Source organism: Myotis myotis, unplaced genomic scaffold (genome assembly GCF_014108235.1).
Source record: "Myotis myotis isolate mMyoMyo1 unplaced genomic scaffold, mMyoMyo1.p scaffold_m19_p_28, whole genome shotgun sequence".
NCBI classification, from domain to species: domain Eukaryota; kingdom Metazoa; phylum Chordata; class Mammalia; order Chiroptera; family Vespertilionidae; genus Myotis; species Myotis myotis.
The window spans coordinates 2,509,510-2,516,312 of NW_023416333.1; the positions used below are offsets into that span (position 1 = coordinate 2,509,510).

Below are 6,803 nucleotides of genomic sequence, written 5' to 3' on the forward strand. Positions count from 1 at the left end.
TATTTTTTTTATTGATTTTTTACAGAGAGGAAGGGAGAGGGATAGAGAGTTAGAAACATCGATGAGAGAGAAACATCGATCAGCTGCCTCCTGCACATCTCCTACTGGGGATGTGCCTACAACCCAGGTACATGCCCTTGACCGGAATCGAACCTGGGACCTTTCAGTCCACAGGCCGACGCTCTATCCACTGAGCCAAACCGGTTTCGGCCCGGATGTCCATTTCTTATCTCCAAATCAGGGGGCACCAAAGTATTTTCCATGATGAATGTTTCAGTGTGGAGAAGAGACTATTCATTGATGTCACCGCTGCCAGATTGTGTAGCTGCATTCAAGCCAGAACAGAAATTGCTTCCCAGAAATCCCCTCAGAGACAGTCCAACCCCTCCCAACACCCCCCGCATGCTGGTTCCTGGGACTGGCCCTGGGAGTGCCCTAGGCAAGTCTGTAAGGCAGTTTTTCCTTACCTGAGGTGGGTCATTCTCCAGTACCTCCATCCATCTTCCCTGTCCTATAAACTCCTTATCACCTGTCCTGTAGCACGGAGGACCTCCGTGTCATCTTGCTGCCTCCCAAGCTGAGCCTTGTATGTACGTTCCCTTAAGAAACTCTGAGTTTAATAATGGGGCTCTCAGTCTCTTTCTACAGTCTCCTGGCCAGGGAAATTTTACCTAACGCTCAGTATGACCTAAGGTAAGATGCAGCTGGAAGAGGGAGCAGGACAGGAGCAGGCAAAGCTCATAAATGATCACCATCACCTCACATCTCCTGTAATTGGGCCTGTGTAGGAGGTGAAGCAGATTTGGTTGTTGTGTCACTGGTTGGGGCTGAGTCCTCAGGGCCCTCTCCAGAATGGCAGGCAGGGAGTGGATCAGTCTCCTTCAGAAGTCTCTCCCCAGGAAGACGTAGAGCATTGGGTTGAGGCAGCTGTTGAAAAAGGCCAGGGTACTTGTTAAATATACCAGGAGATGAATGATGTCGTACTTTCCTTCATGTACTGCTCTGGCACAGAGTTTATTCAGAAGAAGACACAGTTGCAAGGGGAACCAGCAAATAAAAAAGGAAGCTCTGACAGCAGTGAGGACCCGTAAGGGATGGTGGGACTTCATCATGCCCTTGTTTCGGATTTTGGCTGCAATGAGCCCATAGCAGATGGCGATGATGGACATTGGTAGAGTGAAGCCAATGACAAACCGGATGATCCCTATGATTGCTAATGAGGCAAAGTACCTCTGCAACTTCTCTTCTTTACCGATGTCAGCCCAGAAGTCAATGTTGAAATCACAGTATATATCCCCATTCTCATCCGTTGCTGTAGTAAAGAAGATGAGAACTGGCAAGCTAAGGAGTAGAGCAAGAATCCAGGGTACAATGATCACTTTTTTAGCCAGACTTAGAGTGCAGTTGTTCTGGGCCCAGACTGGATGCAGGACACAAATACAGCGGTCCAGAGCAATGAAAGCAATGAGGAAGACACTTGCAAAAAGGTTTGTGTCACCCATAATGTTAAATAACTTGCATAGGAAACAGCCATAAGGCCATTGTCCTCTCATGGCATTTACAACCATGAAGAATGAGAATGGCGCTGGAGAAGAAGTTGGCTAAGGCCAGGTCCAGGTAGCACAAGGTGGTGACTGTGCGTGCCATCCGGAATCCAGCCACCCAGATCACAAGCGCATTGCCCATGATGCCGAGGACACAGGTGATCCCATATATCACCAATGTGAAGATCTCTGGAGCAGTGTAGCCAGTTTCTATCCTGCCCACACCTGAAACATCTCAACAATGGGAATTTGTCAGCTGTGCACCATCTTACAGCATTTCTGTTCAGGCCAACAACTTCCACTAGAGCTTCTTCTCCAAACCCACTCTCCTGAACCTTGTGGCTAGTCACTAAAATTGGACAGACTCTTGGCTGTTCCTTTGGGAAAGGACACTTCTTCATCCTATATAATAAAAGCTAATATGCAAATTGACTGAACGGCAGAACGACCGTTTGCTATGATGCACATTGACCACCAGGGGCCAGACGCTCAATGCAGGAGCTGCCCCCTGGTGGTCAGTGCACTCCTACAGGGGAGCACCGCTCAGCCAGAAGCTGGGTGCATGGCTGGCTAGCTCATCAGCGGTTGCAGGAGCCTCTCCTGCCTCTGCAGCAGCGCTAAAGATGTCTGACTGAAAGCTTAGACCCGCTCCCCATGGGGAATGGGCCTAAGCCATCAGTCGGACATCCCCCAAGGGCTCCTGGACAGCTAGAGGGCGCAGGTCAGGCTGAGGGACTCCCCTGAGTGTACGAATTTTGTGCACCAGGTCTCTAGTCTATGTATATAAAAGCCTAAGCGACCATCCAACCGTCCGACCAGTAGCTCTGATGTGCACTGACCACCAGGTGCAGACAGTCGATGCAGGAGCTGCTGAGCTGCAGTGACTTGGCAGCTGCGGTTCTTGGGTGATGGACCCGGAACCATAGAGGAGGGAGCCCGATTCTGGGGTCCATCATTTGAGAACTGCCCTCTCAAAATCCGGACCCCTCGCAGAATGTCAGAGAGCTGTTTTTGGCCTGATCACTGCAAGCCAGGCCGTGGGACCCCACTGGTGCACAAATCTGTGCACTGGGCCTCTAGTATTCCCATAATTATTAACATACATTCCACCTATTAGGCTAATTACTTAGTCAAGAGTGTTACAAGACTCTTGTCCCTCAGCAGAATCCTGAGCTGAGGGTGTATAAACAACAGAAAATCGATGGGAGGCATCTTGGTCACAGTGAGGGAGCACTAGACTCAGAGTGAGTATGGTCACAACTCTTCCACCCATGACTCAATGCATAGATGCTGGCAGGCTCTGCAACCTCTTCCAGCCCCAGGTTCTCACAGACTCCCAGCTCCTGTTCCTCCCCTGTGAGAATTCTTGACCTATTGATTGATTTGTCTTTAAAGTTTTAGACTGTGGTTTGAGTTTATAGCTAAAGAAGATCTTAAACAATTACTGGTAATATATTTTAACATGTTACATCCTGTGGAGTCTGTGGGTGTGGAGGTCAGTGAACAGGCCCTTCTTTACATTCAATCCTGTTTTCCATTGTCAGTTTGATATGGAGCTCTTCTCTGTTTGAGATACAAGGAATTTTTACTCATGGTATAGCTTTGGCATAGGGAATATGAGACTAATAGGTTCAGTTAATATTTGTGGGGTTCTTATTAGAAACCATGTATTATATTAAGTGGGGATCATGTATAATTGTTGATACAACAAGGAAGAATGATTGTGCAATGACAGGTGGGAAAAAGCCAATGAGGTAAAATTGTGTAGTTATGGGCGCACTGGCTCAATGCAGGGTGGGGGAGAACCTGTGTTCCAGATGGTACTCAGATGGATTATGATGGCTGCTATTCGGTGACTCCTAAAGGGTGCCATTTACAGTATAATATTTCAACTTCAATGACAACATCCTTGCTTTTGGGTTGGTATCATCATCCATAGTGCTGGTAGAGGTAGTGACCTGCCCAATGTCACATTGTTAAGGGGCACCACTGAATTGAGGAACACAGATTTCACATGGAAAATCAGCAGTCCCATGTTATTTTACTCTATCATGTTGAGAGGGGTAGATTTGGGAGAAATCAGGAATTTTGGTTTAACCGAGGCAACCTTGGGATTGGGAGGAGAAAAGGCTGGTAAAAAAGACTGAGGTGAATTGGCCTATTGAGCTACAAACACAACCAAGATTGTGTTGCGTGTACATTTTATCATTAACTGACATAAGAAGGAGGAAGTGGTTTATGGGTCCCATGTAACTGAGATATCCATGGTTTGCATTTCCATGGTTTCAGTACTTCTCTTTTCTCAAACTTATTTTTTTAAATATGTTTTTATTGATTTTAGAGAGAGGGTTTGGAAGAGGGATAGAGAGAAACATGAATGAGAGACAAACATCGACTGGCTGCTTCCCGCATGCCCTAAACTGGGGATCTAGCTAGAAATCCGGGCATGTGCCTGATGGGGAATGGAACCAATGACCTCTTGGTTCATGGGTCAATGCTCAACCACTGAACCACCCTGGCCTGGCTCTCTTTAAACTTCTTAAACTCCTCCCCATTCCTGCTCTAAGCAGATGTCCTTGTCTCATATTGTAATGAGTAAATGGTAATAGTTGTTTGTGAACTGTTTAGCCTTGTCTCAAGCAAACCGCCCTATCTGCACCTGTATAGTGAATAGAGTTCTTGTTCATTCCCCTTTCATGTTTGCTCTGGATCTCCCCATCTCTCTCACCTTCTCAACAATCCCCCTCCTGCAGTGTCACCTTTCTTTTCAGCCAAAACATCCCCAAGATTTTCTTTCTACTGTCTCATTCTATCACACGAACAGGATCATATCCCCTCCCTTCACAAAGCAACTGCCCTTGGCCCATGCTCCTTTTCAGCTCCAGCCCTGTGTTCTCTCAAGTAAATTCTCTCGGTGAAGCGTATTCACAGCCAAACACTAGAAGGCAGAGTGTCTCCCCTCCTCACCTCAGTGTTATTCCTAAACTCACTGCGAATTGACTTGGTCCTGAACACTCACAGACTGTGCTCCCCTTAGGGATGCCCATGGCCTCCATGTCACTCCTCCAGTGGTGCCTTCTCAGTTCCTATCTGATATCTCAGTTACATGGGACCCATAAACCTCCTTCCTCCTTCTTATGCCAGTTAATGATAAAATGTACACGCAACACAATCTTGGTTGTGTTTGTAGCTCAATAGGCCCCTTCACCTCAGTCTTTTTTACTAGCCTTTTCTCCTCCCAATCCCAAGGTTGCCTCGGATAAACCAAAATTCCTGATTCCTCCCAAATCTGCCCCTCTCAATATTCTGTGTCTGTTTGTAATTCAAGTACTCAATTGTTAAATCTCTCAATCTAACACACCCTTGCACCCCCTTTCCATGACCATCCCATCAAAGTCAATCAAGTCTCTCTACAAAATAACTGAGTCCACATGTGGAATGGTTTCTCTCACCATAACCCTTGTCTGTATCCTTTATCTGGCTGCAGATCTGCACTAACCTTCCAAATTGCTTCTTCTTGCTTCTGATGCTGTCCTCACCCAAATCCATTCTCTAGACATAAGCCAAATGATCTCTTAGAAACACAGATCATACCATGACATTATTCTGCTCAACACCCTCCAATGGCTTCCAAACTCCGAACTCAAGCTCACCAAGCACTCTCGCAACTGCACCATGTACCCTTCAGAACTCTTATATCCACTGTTACCTTACACCCTGTGATGAATCCACACAGAATTCATTTGATTTCTTGAATGTGCCAAGCTCATTGCCATCTCAGAGCTTTTTCAGCCTTTGTTCCTTTTGCCTACTATGCCCCTCCTTTTAAGCTTCCCACATCTGGCACTTTCTGAATATTGCTATATCAGCGTAGATATTATATTCACAGAGGTGTCCAGGCTGACTCACAGTGCAAAGCAGCTACCCCAAGAGCAGCCTGTATCACCAGGGACTGTCCTTGTTTATTTGTCCATTCATTTATTTTCTTTTTTTCTAAATTTGTACACATGCAACAGAAGACTGTGTAATTCATTCAATGCTATATCTCTATAGTCATACTGTGATCCTCATATGTAATATGATCTTTTAAAAGTAAATGAAATAAATTTTAATAATTTATTTTATTTAACTCAACACATAGAGACTACCATTTGAGCATAACCAATCAGAATTTTTAGTGAGACATTTTCTCTTCTTTTTTCATACTAAGTCTTTGAATATCAGAATTCATTTTTTACTGCAGCTCAACTCAGGTCAGATTAGCAAGAACTCAATAGTCATATGTGGCAAGTGGATTCTTTTTTTTTTTTTTTTTAAATATATTTTATTGATTTTTTACAGAGAGGAAGGGAGAGAGATAGAGAGTTAGAAACATCGATGAGAGAGAAACATCGATCAGCTGCCTCCTGCATATCCCCCACTGGGGATATGCCCGCAACCCAGGTACATGCCCCTGACCGGAATCGAACCTGGGACCCCTCAGTCCGCAGGCCGACGCTCTATCCACTGAGCCAAACCGGTTTTGGCGTGGCAAGTGGATTCTTATTGGACAGTTCAGCTCTAGAGCTCAGGAGGTATCTGTCACATAATAGATGCTCTCATAACAATTTTTAAATTCTCAGGCTTGGAACTTACCGCTAGTTGAGACATGTTCCTGTGGCCAGTTCCTGGCTTCCGGTGGAGTAATTCAGGCAGGAGGGCTTCAGCAGATGTTTATTGAAGAACAAGGGAGAGGGACAATTGGGCTCAACCAATCAGGTGACAGATACCCAGATAATCTTGCAGTTTCCATAAAACACTGTGGATATGTTGTCAGGGTACTTTATTTATTTATTTATTTAAAATATACACTGCCGTAACTGGTTTGGCTCAGTGGATAGAGCGTCGGCCTGCAGACTGAAAGGTCCCAGGTTCGATTCCGATCAAGGGCATGTACCTTGGTTGTGGGCACATCCCCAGTAGGAGGTGTGTAGGAGGAGGCTGGTCGATGTTTCTCTCTCATCGATGTTTCAGACTCTCTATCCCTCTCCCTTCCTCTCTGTAAAAAATCAATACAATATATTTAAATAAAATAAAATAAAATATACACTGAGTGGCCAGATTATTATGACCACCACATCAGTACAATGAAGTGAATTATTTATGCAAATAATAATAATAAAACCTTGACAGTATTTGCTTAGGAAGTTTTCAGTATTCGGTATTTTTGGAAGTGTCAATGAAGTACTGATTGGGTGGTCATAATAATCTGGCCGGTCA

The 6,803-nt window shown here is 45.1% G+C and overlaps 1 pseudogene; it reads right to left on the reverse strand.

The window, feature by feature from the left end:
• Window positions 1–216: 216 nt before the first annotated feature.
• Window positions 217–6,336, reverse strand: LOC118649147 (annotated as a pseudogene).
• Between the last annotated feature and the right edge of the window lie 467 nt (window positions 6,337–6,803).